This window comes from Globicephala melas, chromosome 1 (genome assembly GCF_963455315.2).
Source record: "Globicephala melas chromosome 1, mGloMel1.2, whole genome shotgun sequence".
NCBI lineage: Eukaryota > Metazoa > Chordata > Mammalia > Artiodactyla > Delphinidae > Globicephala > Globicephala melas.
Genome location: NC_083314.1, coordinates 30,446,095 through 30,458,244, shown reverse-complemented (window position 1 = coordinate 30,458,244; position 12,150 = coordinate 30,446,095). Strand labels below are relative to the sequence as shown.

General features: G+C 40.7%; 1 protein-coding gene across 12 annotated transcripts in view; it reads right to left on the bottom strand.

Annotated features, from left to right (window-relative positions):
* RGS7 (regulator of G protein signaling 7) overlaps window positions 1-12,150 on the bottom strand; it is a 606,659-nt gene that overhangs the window by 62,944 nt on the left and 531,565 nt on the right. The gene's annotated exons all lie outside the window — the stretch shown is intronic.

The window sequence follows — 12,150 nt, the reverse complement described above, 5'->3', positions numbered from 1 at the left end:
CTTCTGATTCTTTCAGCCTTGCTGACCCACCAATTTACTAAACGTTAAACACAGACTGAAAGAAGTTGTTTGTGGCAATTACCCTGGAATTCCTTCCATTCACATTCCTCTATAATACTTACTCATTTGATTCCTACTCAATCTTATTTGTCGGCTATAGATTCTTAATTAAGTAATCCTACTTCAATGTATTTTATGAATGAATTCCACATGTCAAGAGGCACGAGGAAGTCTGCTGTAGCAGAGGGGAGGGAAATGTACCATGACACTTTGGAGTCGTGGAAAGTGGTTAAGTTAGGTAGAAATCATAGACCATGGTAAAATCTTTGGTTCAGTTCTAAACACAAGTGGAAGTCATTGGAGGGTTTTAAACATGAAAGTGACTTGGTATGCTTTAGATTTTTAAAAGCTCACTCAAGCTTTATGTCTTTCACAAAAATGGACCTAAATGTAAAATGCTAAACTATAAAACTCCTAGAAGATAACATAGAAGAAAATCTAGGTGACGTTGGGTTTGGTGATGACTTTATAAATACAACAGCAAAGGCACAATCCATGAAAGAAATAATTGATCAATTGAACTTCAATAAAATTAAAAATTTCTGTGGGTGCAGTTAAGATGGCAGAGTAGGAGTACGTGGAGTTTGCATCTCCTCACCACTAGGGCACATACCAGGCACTGGTTGGGGACCTCAGACACCTAAGAGAACATGAGGAACCCCCAAGTGACCAGGTAGGACATGGGGGAGAGCAAGGGGGAAGGAGAAGTGGAGGAGGAATGGGACCGGTACCCTGAGGGGTGGCTGGGGAAGGGGAGGGGTTTCCACACTTGGAGGGGCCCACTCACCATGAGGGAATCAACAGGGATGGGGAGAAAACCTTGGGGGATCAGAGGATTGGAAGGGAACGTGGCCAGTGTTTCCCCTGCCCAATTGGGCCCCATGGAGCCTGCTTGGGTACTGGGCCTGTTCCTTCACACTCTGAGGCCCTTCTGGCCAAGCAGAGCCTAAAATCTACCACCCAACACCCCCAGGGCATTTTCGGGATCCTGAGCCTAGGCCTGCCGCCTCCCCCAGACTAAGCCCCTCCCTGCCCCAGCCCCACCCCCAGGGCATTTTCCAACTGTGAGTGTCCTGAGCCTAGGCCCCTCCCCTGCCTAAGCCCCATCCCCACAGCCAAGGCCTTTTCTGGTTTCTTTTTTTCTATTGTGGTTCTGTTTTACCTTGCTGTTGTTTCATTTATATATATATATTTTTAATATATTTTTTACTTATTAATTTTATTTTTTATTCTTTGTTACTGTTATGCTCCTTTTTTTTTTTGGCTGCGCCATGTGGCTTGTGGGATTGTGGTTCAGAAGCTGGGGGTCAAGCCTGAGCTCCTGTGGTGGGAGCACCAAGTCCAAACCACTGGATTAACAAAGAACCTCAGACCCCAGGGAATATTAATCAAAGTGAGGTCTCTTGGAAGTCACCATCTCAGCACCAAGACCTGGCTCTACCCAACTGCCGGTAAACTCCAGTGCTGGAAGCCTCAGGTCAAACAACCAGTAAGACAGGAACACAGCCCCACCCAGAAAAGAAAATGAGATGACAAAAACATATGTTACAGATGAAGAAGCAAGGTAAAAACCCAAAAGACCAAATAAATGAAGAGGAAATAGACAAGCTACCTGAAAAAGAATTCAGAGTAATGATAGTAAAGATGATCCAAAATCTTGGAAATAGAATGCAGGCACGGATCGAGAAAATATAAGAAATGTTGACAAAGATCTAGAAGAACTAAATAACAAACAAACAGAGATGAACAACACAATAACTGAAATGAAAAGTACACTAGAAGGAATCAATAGTAGAATAACTGAGGCAGAAGAACGAATAAGTGAGCCAGAAGATACATTGGTGAAATAACTGCTGAGGAACAGAATAAAGAAAAAAGAATGAAAAGAATTGAGGACAGCCTCAGAGACATGTGGGACAACATAAAACATCAACATTCAAATTATAGGGGTCCCAGAAGAAGAGAAAGAGAATGAGCATGAAAAAAAATTTGAAGAAGTCATAGTTGAAAAATTCCCTAACTTGGGAAAGGAAATAGCCACCCAAGTCCAAGGAGTGCAGAGAGTCCCATACAGGATAAACCCGAGGAGAACCACACCAAGACACATAGTAATCAAACTAATAAAAATTAAATTCAAAGAAAAAATATTAAAAGCAGCAAGGGAAAAGCAACAAATAACAAACAAGGGAAATCCCCATAAGGTTATCAGCCGATCTTTCAGCAGAAACTCTGCAGGCCAGAGGGAGTGGCAGGGTATATTTAAAGTGTTGAAAGGGAAAAACCTACAACAAAGATTACCCAGCAAGGGTCTCATTCATATACAACAGAAAGATCAAAAGCTTCACAGAGAAGCAAAAGCTAAGAGAATTCAGCACCAACAAACCAGCTTTACAACAAATGCTAAAGGAACTTCTCTAGGCAGGAAACACAGGAGAAGGAAAAGACCTACAATAACAAACACAAAACAATTAAGAAAATGGTAATAGGAACATACATATTGATAATTACCCTGAATGTAAATGGATTAAATGCTCCAACCAAAAGACACAGACTAGCTGAATGGATACAAAAACAAGGCCCATATATATGCTGTCTACAAGAGACCCACTTCAGACCTAGGGACACATAAGACTGAAAGTAAAGGGATGTAAAAAGATATTTCATGAAAATGGAAATCAAAAGAAAGCTGGAGTAGCAATACTCATATCAGATAAAGTACACTTTAAAATAAAATCTGTTACAAGAGATAAGGAAGGACACTATGTAATGATCAAAGGATCAATCCCAGAAGAAGATATAACAGTTATAAATGTTTATGCACCCAAAATAGGAGCACCTCAATACATAAGGCAAATGCTAACAACCATAAAAGGGAAAATCAACAGTAACACAATAATAGTGGGGGACTTTAATACCCCAATTACACCAATGGACAGTTCATCTAGATGGTAAATAAATAAGGAAACACAAGCTTTAAATGACACAATAGAGACTTCCCTCATGGCACAGTGGTTAAGAATCCACAGGTTTGAGCCCTGGTCTGGGAAGATCCCACATGCCACGGAGCAACTAAGCTTGTGCGCCACAACTACTGAGCCTCCACTCTAGATCCCACGAGCCACAACTACTGAGACCATATGCCACAACTACTGAAGTATGTGTGGCTAGAGCCCATGCTCTGCCACAAGAGAAGCCACCTAGAGCCTGTGTACCGCACGAAGAGTAGCCCCAACTTGCCGCAACTAGAGAAAGCCCACACGCAGCAATGCAGCCAAAAAAATAAATAAATTAATTTATTAAAACAAATAAATAAATGATGAAATAAACCAGACAGATTTAATTGATAGTCATAGGACATAGCACCGGAAAGCAGAAGAATACACTTTCCTCTCAAATGCATACAGAACATTCTCCAGGACAGATCACATCTTGGGTCACAAATCAAGCCTCAGAAAATTTAAGAAATTTGAAATCATATCAAGCATCTTTTCTGACCACATGCTATGGAATTAGAAATCAATTACAGGAAAAAAAAACTATAAAAAACACAAACACATGGAGGTTAAACAGTGCACTGCTAAATAACCAAGAGATCACTGAAGAAATCAAAGAGGAAATTAAAATATACATAGAAACAAATAATAATAAAATATTGTGACCCAAAACCTATGGGATGCAGCAAGAGCAGTTCTAAGAGGGAAGTTTACAGCAATACAATATCACCTCAAGAAAAATCTCAAACAATCTAACCTTACATGTAAAGCAACTAGAGAAAGAAGAAAGAAAACACAAAGTTAGTAAAAGGAAAGAAACAATAAAGATCAGAGCAGAAATAAATGAGATAGAAATGAAGAAAACAATAGCAAAGATCAATAAAACTAAAAGTTGGTTCTTTGAGAAGAAAAACAAAATTGATAAATCTTTTGCCAGATTCATCAAGAAAAAAAAGGGAGAGGACTCAAATCGATAAAATTAGAAATGAAAAAGGAGAAATTACAACTGACTTCACAGAAATACAAAGGATCAAAAGAGACTACTACAAGCAACTATATGCCAATAAAATGCACAACCTGGTAGAAATGGACAAATTCTTGGAAAGGTACAACATTCCAAGACTGAACCAGGAAGAATTAGAAATATAAACAGACCAATCATAAGTAATTAAATTGAAACTGTAATTAAAAATCTTCCAACAAACAAAAGTCCAGGACCAGATGGCTTCACAGGTGAATTCTATCAAACATTTAGAGAAGAGCTAATACCTATCCTTCTCAAATTCTTCCAAAAACTTGCAGATGGAGGAATGCTCCCAAACTCGTTCTACAAGGCCACCATCACCCTGATATGAAAACCAAAGATATCACACAAAAAAATTACAGACCAATATCCCTGATGAACATAGAAGCAAATATCCTCAACAAAATACTAGCAAACTGAATCCAACAACACATTAAAAGGATCATACAACATGATCAAGTGGGATTTGTCCCAGGAATGCAAGAATTCTTCAATATATGCAAATCAATCAATGTGATACACCATATTAACAAATTAAAGAATAAAAACCATATGATCATCTAAATAGATGCAGAAAAAGCTTTTGACAAAATTCAACACCCATTTATGATAATAACTCTCCAGAAAGTGGGCATAAAGGGAACCTACATCAACATAATAAAGTCTGTAAATGACAAACCCACAGCAAACATCATTCTCAATGGTGAAAAACTGAAAGCATTTCCTCTAAGATCAGGAACAAGACAAGGATGTCCACTCTCACCACTGTTATGCAACATAGTTTTGGAAGTCCTAGTCATGGCAATCAGAGAAGAAACAGAAATAAAAGGAATCCAAATTGGAAAAGAAGAAGTAAAACTGTCACTATTTGCAGATGACATGATACTATACCTAGAAAATTCTAAAGATGCCACCAGAAAAATACTAGAGCTAATCAATGAGTTTGGAAAGTTGCAGGATACTAAATTAATGCAGAGAAATCTCTTGCATTCCCATTCACTAACAACAAAAGATCAGAAACAGAAATTAAGGAAACAGTCCCATTTCCTATTGCAATAATAATAACAAAAAGACATAGGAATAAACCTACCTAATGGAGAAAAGACAGCCTCTTCAATAAGTGGTGCTGGAAGATCTGGACAGCTACATGTAAAAGAATGAAATTAGAACACTTCCTAACACCATACACAAAAATAAACTCAAAATGGATTAAAGACCTAAATGTAAGGCCAGACATTATAAAACTCTTAGAGGAAAACAGGCAGAATGCTCTTTGCCGTAAACCACAGCATGAGATCTTTCTTGACCCACTTCCTAGAGTAATGAGACTAAACCCAAAAATATACAAATGGGACCTAATTAAACTTAAAAGCTTTTGCACAGCAAAGGAAACCATAAACAAGATGAAAAGACAACCCTCAGAATGGGAGAAAATATATGCAAATGAATCAACGGTGTTGGGAGCCAAGAAGTTTTCGCCATTAGAAGATGGCCGACACCCTGCTTCTCTTCCTGATTTATGAGATAGAAGTTCGCGCCTAAAATGAAAGCCCGCGCACGCAGCACCAATGATGATTAGCCAAGTACTTCCCTCATTCTGAATCCCGCCCCCCTTTCTCTGCAGTGTATAAATACAGCTACCGCAGCAATAAAAGTTTGAGGCTTGATCAGGATTCTGTCTTGCCTCCATTCTTTCGCGTCTCCTGCCCTTCCCCCTTTTTTCAACCCCCACAGGTTCCTCCTCAGACTCACAAGGATTTGTCCTGCTGGTCGGGACTCCCGGGGACGCCCGGGGCCGTACACAAATTGGCGCCCAACGTGGGGCCTGAGGAACGGATCCTGACGGAGGTAGCACGCTTACGAACGCCTGGCCAGGCACCCACTGAGCCGCCGCGAGACTTACTCGAAAGTGCAGCTTGATTAGGTCCCCGGAGGACTGGCCGCCCTTCGGCAGTCGTGACCTGAGGATAAGGTAAGCGGAGCTATAAATATGGGACAGGAATTGAGTTCCCATGAACTCTTTCTTCAGGGGATCGAGGATTCCCTCAAGATGCGGAAGATTAAGGCTAGAAAAAAAGATTTGCGTGAATTTTTTATGTTCTTGTCTGATGTTTGCCCATGGTTCCCACAGGAAGGGACAATAGATAAAAAATGCTGGAATCGTGTAGGAAATTGTTTAAATGATTATTATCAAACCTTTGGGCCTTCTAAAGTGCCTGTGACTGCATTTTATTTCCTCTTTGAGAGATGTTTTACAACAAAAACGGGAACGCTTGGATCTCCTAAAGGAGCTTAAGGCCCTTGAGGTGGAGCTTACTTCTTTTAATGTCTCGAACGGTCCCAATAAACCCCCGCTTCGACAAAAACCAGGATCCATTAAGTTAGCCTTCCCTGTTACTCGCAGTCAAAATTTACCCACTCAAGGTGAAATTCAAGCTGAAGATAGTGAGGAAGGGGAAGAGGAAGAGGGAGAAGAATCTCCTGAACCTGTTGAGGGACCAGATATTCATAATTCTTCTGGGGGCGGCCCTTTTGAACATAAATATCGCCGCCTCAATTTAAAACATATAAAAGATTTAAAATCTGCTGTCAATAATTATGGGCCCACAGCCCCTTATACATTGGCAATCTTGGAGGGATTAAGCGATCGCTGGCTGACCCCAAATGATTGGCTTACCCTGGCTCGGGCCACCCTTTCTGGGGGAGATTTTGTTTTATGGCGCACTGAATTTGCAGAAAATTGTAGAGAAACTGCCCAAAGAAATGCTGAAAACAGAATTTCCCGATCATGGACCCGAGATAAATTACTTGGCCGTCCCCCCTATGAATCCAATGAGTCTCAGGCTGCTTTTCCCCCTGGTTTGTTGGCTCAAATACAAAATGCTGGCCTTAAGGCCTGGCGCCGTCTTCCGCCTAAGGGTTCGCCCACAACTTCCTTGGCAAAAATTCGCCAGGGACCAGAAGAGCCTTATTGTGAGTTTATTAGCCGCCTCACGGACGCCGCCGAGCGTGTAGTGGGTGATAGTGAAACTGATAATGCCTTTGTTAAACATTTAGCTTATGAAAATGCCAATCCGGCCTGCCAAGCTGCCCTTCGGGCTCATCGTGGTGGTAGCCTGGCTGATTACATTAAGTTGTGCTCCGGGATTGGTCCCTCCCATTCTGTTGGTCTTGCGATTGGAGCTGCTCTAAAAGATTTTATTAAAGATACATCCGTCCTAGATAAACAACAAAAAACTTGCTATAATTGCAAACAACCTGGACATTTTGCCCGGGATTGTTCATTACATAGACAAGGACAGTCATTAAAGAGCCATACTAATTGTCCTAGAGCAGATGCTGCTTTTGGCTCCTCAGATGTTTATTGGGTCCAACAAATTACTCCTGAAAGGCCACTCCTAACCCTGTGGTTAGATGGAAAGAAATTTGAGGGTTTAGTCGATACAGGAGCCGATGCAACAGTTATTTCGGAAAAATATTGGCCCTCCTCTTGGCCTTGTACAGTGTCTATAACTCATTTACAAGGCATAGGACATTCTACCAATCCTAAACGGAGCTCTAAAGTTCTTACATGGATAGATACTGAAGGTAATACTGGACAGGTACAACCTTATATTTTGCCACATATCCCGTTGAATCTTTGGGGACGTGACATCCTGTCACAATTAAAGTTAATCATGGCCAGCCCCAATGAGGTGGTGACCCAACAAATGCTGAACCAAGGGTTTCTACCAGGCTTAGGCTTAGGAAAAAATAATCAGGGTATTACACGACCTATTTCCCTGGCATCTAACATAAATCGCCAGGGCCTAGGCAGTTCGCCTTTTTCTTAGCGGCCATTGACCTTCCTGTGCCCCATGCGGACAAAATACGATGGAAAACTAATGATCCCGTTTGGGTGGACCAATGGCCTCTAACCGAAGAAAAACTTACAGCTGCCACAAAGTTAGTGCAGGAACAATTGGCCGCTGGACATTTAGAAGCCACTACTTCGCCATGGAATACCCCTATATTTGTGATAAAAAAGAGATCTGGCTCATGGCGACTTCTCCAAGATCTTAGGGAAATTAATAAAACAATGTTTACTATGGGAGCTTTACAGCCTGGCTTGCCTTCTCCTATTGCCATTCCAGCTGGCTATTTTAAAATCATTATTGATCTTAAAGATTGCTTTTTTACTATCCCTCTCCATCCTCAGGATAGAGAGCGTTTTGCATTTAGTCTCCCAGTAATTAATTTTAAAGGCCCAATGCCACGTTTTCAATGGAAGGTCCTCCCGCAGGGTATGGCCAATAGCCCCACCTTATGTCAAAAATTTGTTGCACAAGCTGTAGACCCTCTTAGGGCTCGTTGGCCTGGTATCTATATCATTCATTATATGGATGATATTCTTTTGGCTGGAAAATCAACTGATGAACTCCTTAAGTGTTATCAAGATTTAAAAGATAATCTTGCTTCCTCTGGCCTTCAAATTGCTTCAAATAAGGTACAATTAAAAGATCCATACTATTATCTTGGTTTCGAATTAAACAAAAAAATAATTACCACTCAAAAGATACACATACAAGTATCACATTTGCAAACCCTCAATGATTTTCAAAAATTTTTGGGAGATATTAATTGGCTACGACCGTATCTTAAACTTACTACGGGAGAGTTAAAACCCTTATTCGAAATTTTACAAGGGCCATCAGATCCCTTGTCACCCCGTAGGCTGACTAAGGAGGCTAAAAATTCTCTTCAATTAGTAGAAAAGGCCATTAGATGTCAACAGATTACCTTTTTAGATTATGGTCGTCCCTTTAGTTTGATTATTTGTGCCACTGCACATACACCCACTGGAGTCCTATGGCAAGATCATCCCCTCTTGTGGATACATTTGTCCGTATCTCCTAATAAAGTGCTTAAGACCTACCCTTCCTTAGTAGCACAGGTTCTTACTTTGGGCAGAGAAAAAAGCCATCAATTTTTTGGCAGAGATCCTGATCATTTGATTCTCCCCTATACCAAAGAAGAGCTTAGTTGGTTATTACAAACTGATGATAAATGGCTTGTTTCCTTATCCTCCTTTCAGGGTAATATTGATAATCATTATCCACCTGATAAGCTCCTTCAGTTTGCTAGAAAACATCTGTTTATATTTCCCAAAATCACTTCTGCTGTTCCTCTGGGAGATGCTGCCCTAGTATTCACTGATGGATCATCATCCGGTGTTGCTGTATTTGTTATAAATAATCAGCCCTATAGGGTACAGTCCCCCTTTTTATCAGCACAACTTGTTGAGCTTTTTGCCATTCTTCAGGTTTTTGAGATGTTACAGAATATCCCCTTTAATTTATATACGGACAGCTCATATATAGCTTTGTCCGTCCCCCTTTTAGAAACTGTTCCATATATTAAACCCTCTTCCAATGCTGTTCCCCTTTTTCAACAACTTCAAAGTCTTATACTTCGAAGACAAGCGCCTTTTTTTATTGATCATCTTAGGGCTCATACAGATCTTCCTGGACCCCTCTCTCAGGGCAATGATTTAGCTGATAAAAATGCCCGCCTGATATGCACCGTAACCTCTGATTCTGTTTCTCAAGCTACTCAATTTCATCAGCTACATCATGTTAATGCACATACTCTTCGCTTAATGTTTAAGCTTACTCGAGAACAATCAAGACAAATTGTAAAAAATTGTCCAGGGTGCGTTACATTTTTACCTCTTCCACATCTTGGGGTAAACCCAAGAGGTCTATTACCTAATGAAATCTGGCAGATGGATGTTACCCATCTTGCTGAATTTGGAAAATTAAAATTTATTCATGTGTCCATTGATACCTTTAGCGGCTTTATATATGCCTCCCTTCAGGGAGGAGAAGCCACAAAAAACATTATTTCACATGTGCTCCAATGTTTTACAGTTTTAGGCAAGCCTCAAATAATTAAAACAGATAATGGGCCTGGGTATACCTCCCAGGCTTTCCAAGATTTTTGCACCCGGCTTCAAATAAAACATCTTACGGGAATTCCATATAACCCCCAGGGTCAAGGCATAGTAGAAAGAGCCCATCAAACCCTTAAAAATACCATTTCCAAGCTTAAAAATAATGATTTAACTGCTACAAAAAATTCCCCCAAAAATATTCTTAGTCATGCCCTGTTTGTAATTAATTTTTTACAATTAGATAATAATGGTAGATCTGCCGCCGATCGCCTTTGGCATCAAGAAACTAAAAATCAATATGCACAAGTTATGTGGAAAGACCCTTTGACCTTTAAATGGCATGGACCCGATCCACTCCTCATCTGGGGGAGGGGATCCGCATGTGTATATAATACCAAAGAAGGTGGAGCACGCTGGTTGCCTGAGCGCCTTATTAAACCTATAAGTTCTATAAAGTAATAAATTTTATCCAGGGCCCTTTTCCCTGAGATTGTATTTCTTTTTCTTTTTCAGAAAAAGATGGAGACCCTCCTAATATTGAAAGAGCGGCAGAGACGACATGAGTTATCCGTTGTGACCCTGATCCTGTCATCTTTGCTGGTTGTTGGACAGGCTGAAAGCACTCCCCACTTGCCTCAAAATTTAACCTGATACATTACCATCGCCTCGCCATTACAGAAGCAGAACCAAAGGATGATTCTGGCTGCCCCTCCACTGGAGCGGCATGAAACAGAGACATGCCTACCCCCCTCTTTGATGGAGGGTATGGGTACCGAGTTGAGTGTGGCAGCAAAGCATGCACAAGGGAAAACATGTATATATGTATATACAAGGTAATCTCTGTTATTCCCTGTGAGTATACCTGAATTATGATAGAGGTTGGTATCTAAACATTGTTTTTGGCTTTTAGTAGCTAAGATTATCTTTGGCTCTGCCTCTCCTCCCCAAAAGATACCAAGAGCCTATGAGTGTGGACACACATACCTTGTCCACGGGAGGATTCAGGTCACTACTCCCTCACTCGGTTAATGCCCACCTCCTTAAAAGAAATAAAAAGGGAGGAAATGTTGGGAGCCAAGAAGTTTTCGCCATTAGAAGATGGCCGACACCCTGCTTCTCTTCCTGATTTATGAGATAGAAGTTCGCGCCTAAAATGAAAGCCCGCGCACGCAGCACCAATGATGATTAGCCAAGTACTTCCCTCATTCTGAATCCCGCCCCCCTTTCTCTGCAGTGTATAAATACAGCTACCGCAGCAATAAAAGTTTGAGGCTTGATCAGGATTCTGTCTTGCCTCCATTCTTTCACGTCTCCTGCCCTTCCCCCTTTTTTCAACCCCCACAGGTTCCTCCTCAGACTCACAAGGATTTGTCCTGCTGGTCGGGACTCCCGGGGACGCCCGGGGCCGTACACACAACGGAGAAAGGATTAATCTCCAAAATATACAAACAGCTCATGCAGCTCAATATCAAAAAAACAAACAACCCAATCAAAAAAATGGGCAGAAGACTTAAATAGACATTTCTCCAAAGAAGACATACAGATGGCCCAAAAGCACATGAAAAGATGCTCAACATCACTAATTATTAGAGAAATACAAATCAAAACTACAATGAGGTATCACCTTACACAGGTCAGAATGGCCATCATCACAAAATCTACAAATAATAAATGCTGGAGGGGGTGTGGAGAAAAGGGAACCTTCTTGCACTGTTGGTGGGAATTTAGATTGATACAGCCACTATGGAGAACAGTATGAAGGCTCCTTAAAAAACTAAAAGTAGAACTACCATGTGACCCAGCAATCCCACTACCTAGAGAAAACCATAATTCAAAAATACACATGCACCCCAGTGTTCATTGCAGCAATGTTTACAATAGCCAGGACACGGAAACAACCTAAATGTCCATCAACAGAGGAATGGATAAAGAAGATGTGGTACATATATACAATGGAATATTAGTCAGCCATAAAAGGGAATGAAATTGGGTCATTTGTAGAGACGTGGATGGACCTAGAGACTGTCATACAGAGTGAAGTAAGTCAGAAAGAGAAAAACAAATATCATATATTAATGTATATATGTGGAATCTGAAAAAAATTGGTATAGATGATCTTAGTTACAAAGCAGAAATAGAGA